Here is an 11,050-nt window from a genome sequence, read left to right as displayed (position 1 = left end):
GTGGGGTTGGGGTGGGAGGGAGAGTTGAGAGAAGGACTTTTCAGTTAAAGTGGAAAGAAAAAGAACAAATGTCTTTGTAAGCAAAGATGTATTCAGGAAGGAAGCTGCTCTTTGACAAAAGACTCAGGTTGCCTTGTCAGAGACTATAGCTACGGAGTCCATTTCCCTGGCATCAGCTCGTCTTGAGCACAACTGGGACCCTGTCTTGCAAAGACTGCCAGTGCTCTAGCACAATCCTTGGCACAGCAAGATTGGCATGAGCATTCAAGAAATTAACCCCTTGATCTTTGTGATCCATACAAGTTCCATTTTGCAGCTAGTCTCAAACAATCTCTTTGCTTATAATACCTATATACATGTAGAAACACACCTAACCTGAAAATGCATGGGCACATATCACTGCCCTCACCCCACCAATAAACATGTTCCTCATGCATTTTCAGACATAGTTCTCTCCACTTGACCTAGAACACAGAGAAGTGTGATGTTTTCATTCTCCAGTGAGCAGGGGGCATTTGCCTGGTATACTCATTTTGCTTGAACTGGCCAACCACAGAAATTTATTCCTTTCTTCTTTCCATTAATTCATCCATTCAACAAGTGTTTATGGAGAGCTGACTGCATATAACTGTGCTGGCCTCTGAGTTCGCTCACTGAATAAAATAAATAGTCCCTGCCCTCATATAGCTTACTGTGCAGTAGGGGAAAGCTTTCAGTCCAGAAATGGAAACAGACATTGAATGTACAAATAAACACACACAAACATACATTTACACACTCTGATCAATGCCGTGAAAGAAAAGAACAGGACAGATTTCCTTTAGATTTGAGATGAGGAATGGACATTCTGAGGAAGTGGCACATTCTGAGGAAGGGTAGTGTTTGTTTCTCTTCAAAATGCCTCTCTTGTTGACAACAAGAACAGGTTCTCTTACATCCCAAGAACAGGAAGCAGTAAGCACTTTCTGGCTCCAGGCCTCATATCTACTCTGATGCCTCAGAGAAGACGGTTGAGATCCTTCAGGCTAAGAACTGGAGCACAGAATGTTTTTGGGAATTCAGAGAGTGCATCTTGAGGAAACTAGGAACTGGATATGTGTGAGTGAGAAGCTTTGAAATATGGGAAACTATTCAAGTTTGAAAAGAGGAACTTATGACTCAAGAGAATCTGTCACTTAACCGTGTTGCCTAGTGAACTCCTGCAACAGAAGTCCAAATCTCTTAACTGGTGGGGAGGAGAGATGAAGTAGGGTTGTTTTCTGACGATAATACCAACATCACAATCTGTTGAAACTCAAGCCAAGAATTAGTTTTAGGCCTGGTGTGCTCCTTGCCTTCCAGGTTAATGTGTTTGGATCACAGAGGAAACTCAAGAGTTAAAACTCTGCTGCAGTTTAAGAAGATCTGAAGGTGTGAAAGTCTGAGGAAAGTCAGCTCCTTCAAAATAAATGAATTAGATGGGCTGGTTCTTGTTTGTTTGTTTGTTTGGTTTTTGTGTTTTGAGACAGAGTCTCACTCTGTCACCCAGGCTGGAGTGCAGTGGTGGGATCTCGGCTCACTGCAACCTTCACCTCCAGGGTTCAAGCAATTCTCCTGCCTCAGGCTCCCAGGTAGCTAGGATTACAAGTGTGCACCACCACGCCTGGCTAATTTTTGTATTTTTAGTAGAGACGAGGTTTCACCACGTTGGCCAGGATAGTCTCGATCTCCTGACCTAGTGATCCACCCGCCTCAACCTCCCAAAGTGCTGGGATTACAGGCGTGAGCCACTGCGCCCAGCCAACTTACGCTTTTTTTTTTCTTTTTAAAAGCTACAGTGTTTGATGTAACGAGAAAGGAGATTTGATTTTCATACGAATACCATTTTGTTACTATAAGTTTTCTGATGCCAAATTATATTTTGAGTATGTTTTTTAAGAAAATTATTGATTGTATGTTAAAAGAGTCATAAAATTTGCCTAAAGCAGATTTGTAGAAAGATTAACTTGTTTAATCTAACCAAAGAAAAGTAAGTGCCTATTGGAGATATCTAATTTGAGGGCTGAGAAATCAAATGTAGACTTTTTTCTCTGACTCCTGAATTAATGTAAAAGTGTCAGTTGTTAAGAACTAATAAATTTTTGAAATTTTGGTGGCTGAACAGCATACACTTCTCAAAATTATCTTGCTATCTTAATGATATGTCTTAGTTTCTGGTCATATCCCATCACTGCTGCAGGGATTTGAAAAGATATGAAGGCAGTACATTGCCTAAAATGTGATTTACTCTGAAACGAATTGAACTGTGTTCAACTTAAATTTTGATAGCAGTCAGTTCTTCCATGAGTATTTTACTTATATATCTTAAACATTTTCCCTTGGCATTTTTTTCAGGGTGAGATTACTCTCTTTGGAAGTGGACAAAACATGTTTTTGCATTTGACTTTTTCCCTGTTTTTATGAGATAAGATTTGTACAAAAGGGTTAGAAGATCAAGTCTACTGTTTACAAATTTGAACAAGCACATTCACTTTTGGAGAGAAATACCTGAGATTTCTGTAGCTTTATGAAAGCCATATTTATCAGAAAGTGTTCAGTTCTGTCCAGGTAATTCCTAGATTTCTGTGTAATGGTTGCAGGGTTGGGGGGTGCTTGTTTGCTTTTAGAAGCTTGGGGGAATAATTTCCTTCGCAGAGCCAGTGTCAACTGAGCTATTGTGTTAATTGTGGTGACATTTTAAGCTTGGGGTGGATGCTAACATCTCATTTTCCTTTCCATCCATGATAATGATAAAAGCTTTCCTAGAATTCATTTTAAGGGTCACTATTGGGAGCTTCCTTTTTTTTTAATTAAATTTTTTTTTTTATTATTTGTAGAGACGACGTCTCACTATGTTGCCCAGGCTGGTCTTAAACTCCTAGGCTCAAACTATCCTCCCACTTTGCCCTCCCAAAGTGTTGGGACTACAGGCATGAGCTACTGCACCTGACATGGGGAGCTTCCTTTTAATACAGCCCTTTCCTTAAGAAACTGCTCTGTGACAGTGGTGGCCCCACCACTCCGCCTTAGAATAGCACTCATGTATTAAGCCCTGAATCAGCAAATCCGGGAATATAGACAACCAGGACTCGAGGCACCTGTCCAAAATGATTTGCAGAGCTAAGCCAAGCAGAGCTTTACTGCTTCTTTCCTTTCTTCTATTTCTGTTTTCTCTCTTTCCATTCTTTCCTTCATTTCTCACTCTTTATCAACTTCGGTAGCTAACATGATTAAGCACTCACCATGTACCAGGCAACGTGAAAAGGCTTTTAGTGAGTTTTTCCCCCTGTTTTACAAATGAGGATACTGAGATGGAGAGAAGTTCAGTAATTTTTCTAAGGTCACAAACTCATAAGTGCTATGGCAGAGTATGTGTGTTACTGACCACTGAATTATACTGTCCCATTCCTAAACTCCTCACCCCATTCCTAAAAACACAAAAGAACAAAAGCTACCCCATTTCAATAAAGGAATAAAGGTGAAACTTCTCTGAATAATAATGGTATATTCAGTCTAGCCACCTACCACCCATCCCTGTACCCTCAGGAAGCTGATACCAGAAACAGAAAGCAGAAAATGTTTCACAGCATTTCTGATTTAATCTTATAGCCACGTATTTTAATTTTCTATTTCATGTGGGGTTAACTTACCATTGCAGCAACTGCCAAGGGAATTGGTAATAATTTCTATGACGTTTAAATGATTAAATATTTCCTTGTGAAGTCTTGGCTTATTCTGTTCACAAACACATGCTGAAATCAACTTTCCTGCTTAGGTTGAGCCTGTACATAGTGATGAAGTGAACAATTGTGTCAATATCATGAAAAAACACGGAACAAATGCAAACTATCTGCCAAGGATTGTACTAAGCCCTTAATATTTATCTTAGTTAAGCCTATGGTAAACCTCCACGCATGATTGTTCCATTTTGCAGAAGAATGAACTGGACTTTTGAAAGAAGGAAGGAGGACAAGAGAGAGGTTGCTTAACCACCCAGCTACAGGGAGGTGGTCTAGCATGATGAGTGGAAGATCAGGGAAAGTAACTTCCTGAAGGTCTCCTTTCCTTATGCTGTCAGTTTTTACTGGTGTTATCTAACTTCCCAGCTCCGTCAACAGATGTCACTGCCAGGATCGCCCCTAATAGCCCAAATCTCTGCTCTCTTTTTGTCACTAAACAGCTCGCACATGCTTATTCATGGCTTCAACACTAACAGGCAGTAATATACATACTATGAGACTTTTTTCGGCTCCATAAGAACATGAGCTTTATCATCTATTGCTCTATGAGGATGTAAAGTCAGTAATGAAATCTGCATTCATTCGGTGCATTTTTTTTTTTTTTTTTTTTGTGGGAGATGGGGTGGAAATGGCTATGGGACAGAAAGTTTTAACTCAGGGATGACAAATGGGGAGAGGGAGCAATACATCATCTGCCCCTCTCCTTCTTCCTATACACGTTGTAGACATTGCTGATCAACAACCCCACTGCTTCGTCTAAGGGCCCACTACCCATCCAGTGATGCATAAAAAATGAAACATCTTTTCCATCTTTAGCATACATATGTACAGAATTCATTCTAAGAAACCCTAATAAATGGTGGTTTTGCAAACGTGTGATGGTTGTATGTATGAGAACTTCTTTGCCTACGCAGCTATGGATGAGCCCTGAAGATCTTTAGTCAAAGTTTGCTTTGGAAGGCAAACTTGGTGCCAAGAGAATATGAAAACGACATAGATACAAGTGATTATTATCATTAAATATGTAACTATGAAAATAATCTCACCTAGGATACAGGATCCTGCAAGGCATATTCACCTATAAAAGATGCCTTTTAATAAGCATGTCTAGAATCTATCTAACATTATAATCAATGCCTTTACACAAAGTGCCCACATTTGTCATTTGGAAGCAGTAGGACACAAACTGAAGAGGCCAGGAACCAAGTGCATTTGCGTCAAACTGTGACATTTAAGTCTGAAGGGTTTCAGCTATTAGAAACTAACTAAATCTTCTAAATACTGCAATAAAATTTTGGAAGCCAAATGGAGAGTAAATTATTTTTTAAAAGATGAATTGTGATTGTTAAAACCTAACTTTATTGAGTAGACACTCTATGATGTTTAAATATAACAAAATGAATATTTGAAAAATGGAATCATTTCAAACTTATGGCATAGAAGTTTGCTACATAATTGAGCTCTTTGAGAAATATTCTACTGAAGGATCAGGCACTTATTAATTATTTCTATTTTTTAGTTAATTTTTGATGCACATGTATTTTAATAATTCTCACGTGTTAAGTAGAATACACATTTTAAATTATATTTATACAAGTTAACACTTGTTTACCTCCCATACTAAAAGGGTATGCTGTTTATTTCCTCATTATAAATGCAGTGCAGCGCACAATTGACTCTGTAACCTGAGAGGAGAGAAAACTCTATTTTTTAAAACTTTTAGATTGAAGGGTACATGTGCAGGTTTGTTATACAGGTAAACTCATGTCACGGGGGTTTGTTGTATAGATTATTTCGGCACCTAGGTACTAAGCCTAGTACCTAATAGTTATTTTTTCGGTTCCTCTGACTATTTCAGAGAATCGAACTTACTCAGGTTATTCTGTTGTGGTGTGTTAGTGTCAAATGTGGATATTTGTAAGAGCTGAACAACTTCCCAAATATCTAACTGACCCCATGGATTGGTGAGGAATCTCAGAAGAACACAACTTTTTAATTAATAAATATTTGTGAATTAGAGAATAAAAAGCATTTCTAAGAATAAAATTGGCTCTAAAATTTGATAATTTTTGTAAGGTGTAGAAGAAGATATATTGAAACTTTGATTGCTGGAACAAAAAGTATTTAAGAGTAACATACTTGAGATGGTCTGTGAATTGGTGTATGGCCAGATGATGAAACACTTTGTCCTTAACACATCACTATTTTTCCTCCCTTATTAGTGTACTACTGTACTTAATTTCGCTAATATGAATACTGAATCAAGAGTATTACAGCATTTCTTTGCCTTGAATCTTAGTTCTTAATTTTAACTAAAAGTGCACTAGAAAGAAATATTCATATGTTTTGGCTTTAAAGCATTAGTTTATTAACTATGAGATGTTTTCCTATGATAACACAAATATACGGAAAGATAAAATGCAGTAAATATCTTTTCAGTTTTTTATATCAAAACATTGAAGAAAGAGAAGAGAGAAAGAGAGAAAGAAAAGGGAAAGGAGGAAGGAAAGGGATAAAGGAAAGGAAGAGAAAGGGAGAAAGAAAGAGAGAAAAAGAGAGAAAGAAAGAGGAAATGAATGAGTTGTACATTTTCTCCCAGTCACACCTACAGATTAAATGTGATATTATGGGCTTATCACTCTTGAAGTTCCACCTAGAAGTTTAGAAGTCCCCAAGACAACAAAAACAAACATGAATGGAAAGCCTTACTAATATAGGCTATCTGGATGACTTATTAAAGTTTATTTGTATTATTTTAGAATGCCCAAGTTTATGCAGGTGTTTCATTCTGAACAAGGTGTGTCACTTTTCTCCAAGAGACTGACACTTTGAAAATGACAAGAGGAAATACTATTCTTTTCTACCCACTTTTTTCTACCATAAAATATTCTGAATATGCCAATAGGGATACAGTGTAAATTATTATACACCATATCTACTTATATCAATTATGGGGTCAAAAAGAAAAACAAAACCTCTGAAAATTAATACAGCTTAGAACATGTTATCAACACTAACAGTGTCTAGAAAAAAAGATTTCATGGTCAAATAAACCTTGTTAAGTGCTGTATCTGTTAGAAGAATCTCATTGCACAATGGTGTGAGACACCCTGTGTTTCACACGAGGGAAATTTTTTTCACGCCTTACCTCTGATTTTTTAAATAATCAGAGAAATATTCTGGGGTGTGGTGGCTCACGCCTGTACACCTGTAATCCCAACACTTTGGGAGGCCAAGGTGGGAGGACCTCTTGAAGTCAGGCGTTTGAGATTAGCTTGGGGCCACAAAGCAAGACCCCATCTCTACAAAAAGTAAAAGAAAAATTAGCCGAGTATGGTGGCATGCGCTTGTAGTCTCAGCTACTTGGGAGGCTGAGGCAGGAGGATCACTTGAATCCAGGAGTTTGAGGCTGCAGTGAGCTATGATCACACCACTGCACTCCAGCCTAGGCGACAGAGCAAGACCTTGTTTCTAAACAAACAGACTAACAAACAAAAAACCTAGCATTCCCCAGATTTATTTGATCAAGTACTCTTTCATCAATAACATCCATTAACATTAAACAGATTAGAATTCCTTGGAACACCTAGAGAGAGTCTTTTCAAATACAGCAAAGGATGGTTGACTTTTCTGACAAGTGGTTCAAATGCAAACACTGAAACTTCAATAGATACATATTTGTCTTAATGTGTTAGAAAAATACACACTTCATGTATTATTTTATTAATATTGTTGCTTAGGATGAAGCTAAATTTATGTAAAAAAGTATATAGATTTAAAAAAATATAAAGTGAATTATAGTAGAGATATATGAATATGACAAAATCATAAGGTGGAAGGTGAATGTCTGAAGGTTGGAAAATGCTGACTTAGTCTGTAAATAGAAATTCAATACAGTGTGCTTAAATGGGTGCAGTCATTTGGATACATATATTCAGACTGGTCTTCAGGAAACTTGGGGAAGGGGAGTGCTTAGTTAACTCTCTGGTTCCGCCTTAAAATAATTTTGTGAGCTGGGAGGGGAAACCTGTTCTAGACCTCAGTTTCGTTGTCTATAAATAGGGAGAGCTGGATTGGAGCATATGTTGAATTCAGCTCAACACCTTTGATGTAAGTGGAAGGCTCCAGTGGTGTTATGATCTGCTTATCCACCGCAGGCTGTCACATTGATGACAGCTCGGCAGAACCCTTCATTCCATGGCCTGCCATTCATTATTTGGGGTTCCTGATTAACCCTTTCTCTTTTGCAAGACCTTTTCTCAAAGTAACTAAACCAGATTCCTGAATTTTAGTTATCTTTGTATGACCGGAGCACCGTGCACCGTTCCATCTCCAGAGAATTCCCTAAGCGACAACTGGCCAAAAGATGAGACTATCTGGAGGGCACAGCTTCCTTTGCACACCCCATCCCCAAAGTTTTTTTGTTGTTTTGGAGAATTCACATCCACGTAATATAATTTCAAGTATTGCAATTTGGTCTTGCTTTAAATTTTAAAACATAACTCTTAAAACATGTTCCCTAGTGTGTGTGTGTGTGTGTGTGTGTGTGTGTGTGTGTTTTGTTTGAGTGTTTTTTGTTTGCTTTTTGATTGTATTATGAAGGGGATCCTGTGATCTATTACATTTTCTTTTCTTTTTTGAAACACAGTCTCATTCTGTTGCCCAGGCTGGAGTGCAGTGGCGTGGTCTCGGCTCACTGCCACCTCTGCCTCCCGGGTTCAAGTGATTCTCAGCCTCACAAGTAGCTGGGATAACAGGCATGTGCCACCGTGCCTGGCTAACTTTTTATTTTTTTTTTTAGTAGAGACGAGGTTTTGCCATGTTGCCCAGGCTGGTCTCAAACTCCCAGCCTCAAGTGATCTGCCTACCTCGGCCTCCCAAAGTGCTGGAATTATAGGCATGAGCCACCTCGCCTGGCTACCTATTACATTTTCTTACTGCTTAGTGTTGGGGTAATACAATGTAATGGTTATGTGCAAAGACTGCCAAACTCTGTCCCTTGCTAGCTGTGTGGCCTTACACAAGTTATTTAACCTCTCTGTTTCTTAGGAGTTTTTAAATTTGAAAGTCAGGATAATAATACCAGCTTCACTCAGGATTTAATACATGAAAAGCACCTTATTCAGTGCCTGGTACGTAGCCCTCAAAAACTGTTAGCCGTCATTTCTTTTGGCATCTAGAACAGTTCTTGGTCCGATTACTAAACTCTTATTAGTATTGTACATTGTCAGTTGATTGTGTTGAATGTTCTAGGTACACAATTATAAAAAAAGAGTATCAATTTAAGTGGGTCCTTTCTTTTGTTTTTATGAGAGGAATTCTTGACTGGGATCCTCAGCACAACGTTAAGTCATAGTTGAAATGAGTGTCTTTGTATGACTATTCCAACCTCCTTTTACAAGACCTGTGTGCCATAATTTATGACTAATTTAGTGCCCTAGTTTTATTTTATTTTATTTTACTTCCCTTTAAGTTCTGGGATACATGTGCAGAACATGCAGGTTTGTTACATAGGTATACATGTGCCATTGTGGTTTGCTGCACCTATCAAACCGTCATCTAGGTTTTGAGCCCCGCATGCATTAGGTGTTTGTCCTAATGCTCTCCCTCCCCTTGCCCCACCCCGATCCCCAACAGGCCCCAGTGTGTGATGTTCACCTCCCTGTGTCCATGTGTCTTCATTGTTCAACTCCCACTTATGAGTAAGAACATGTGGTGTCTGGTTTTTTGTTCCTGTGTTAGTTTGCTGAAAATAATGGCCCCGAGCTCCATCCATGTTCCTGCAAAGGACATGAACTCATCCTTTTTTATGACTGCATAGTATTCCATGGTGTATATGTGTCATATTTTCTTTATCTAGTCTATCCATTGATGGTGCCCTAGCTTTTTACTCACAATTATGATATGACCATTTTTCATTCCAATTTTACTATATGTGCTGCCGCAGTGAGCATGACATAAGCATTTTTCATGTTGACAAACTTTTAGTAAACATTAATTGTTCTGAATATACTAAAACTTCTATATAATAAAATATATATTCACACATGTTAGTATATAAAATATATGTATAGTTTAAATAATCATAATAATAGGAGTACCTGTGTATGCACCACTTAGCTTAAATAGAATATTATTACATACGTGGGAGTGCATTTGTGTTCTTCCCCAGCTGCATAGAGAAGTTTTGTATCAATCATTTCCTTGCTTTGCTTTTTAGCTTTACCATCAATGTATACAAATTATGATATAGATATACTACAACCTACTTAATAGTTACCATATTGTGATTATTTAGGTGGGTTTATGTTTTTTGATGTTGGAAATAGGACTTTCCCATAGTGAAGATTATTTCTTTGAGATAGATTCTGAGAACAAAATTACTAGGTCAACAGTTATGACTGTTTTCAGAGCTTTGGACAGCTATTGATTGTCAAATTGCTTTCCAAAAGGCTTACATCAGTTTATATTTTCCAAAAGCAGTGCATCTGAGAATGTTCATTTCAGTTCAGCAGTCATCAACACTAAGGGTTATTAACTTGAAAGGTAAGAAGTGTAATGCTAAAATATTTTAGTATAACTGCTAATAAGTTTGAATTTTTTTAAAAGACCAATTATAGTTTTTGAAGGATACTATGCATTCAGAAATGTTCACCTATCACAAGTGTTTAGCTTGAGAAATTTTCACAGATGGAACGCAGCTTCATAGGTAACATTTAGATCAAGAAACAGAACATTACCCGTACACCAAAGCTGTCCTTGTGCTTCATTCCAAAGACCATTAAAAAAAAACTGTATGGTGAAAACCTCTGGAGGAAGAAAATTGACTTTGCTTGACCAATGTAGTTTTAACAATCAGCAGTAAGTTTTCTGATTGTGAAGGTTTGAAGATTTGGAAAGGTTCATATATATTTAAGATGGTTACTCTCCTCACAAAGTAGGATAGTGAATTTATAATTTTGGCCCCAAATCTCCCTTTCTTTTAAAATAGTTTGATGTCTGAGGCCAGGCACAGTGGTTCACACCTGTAATCCAAGCACTTTGGGTGGCCCAGAGCTTGAGGCCAGGGGTTCAAGATCAGCCTAAGCAACAAAGAGAAACCTCATTTATACAAAGTATAAAAAAATCTAGCTGGGTGCAGTGATGCACGCCTGTAATCCCAGCTACTCAGGAGCCTGGGGCCAGAATTGCTTGAGCCCAGGAGGTCACAATTGTAGTGAGTCATGATTGCACTCCAGCCTGGGTGACAGAGTGCACAGTGATTGAGATCCTTTCTCAAAAAAAAAAAAAAA

This window comes from Rhinopithecus bieti, unplaced genomic scaffold (genome assembly GCF_001698545.2).
Source record: "Rhinopithecus bieti isolate Rb0 unplaced genomic scaffold, ASM169854v2 scaffold_26977, whole genome shotgun sequence".
In the NCBI taxonomy this organism is placed as follows: Eukaryota; Metazoa; Chordata; class Mammalia; order Primates; family Cercopithecidae; genus Rhinopithecus; species Rhinopithecus bieti.
This window is presented reverse-complemented; position numbering follows the sequence as displayed.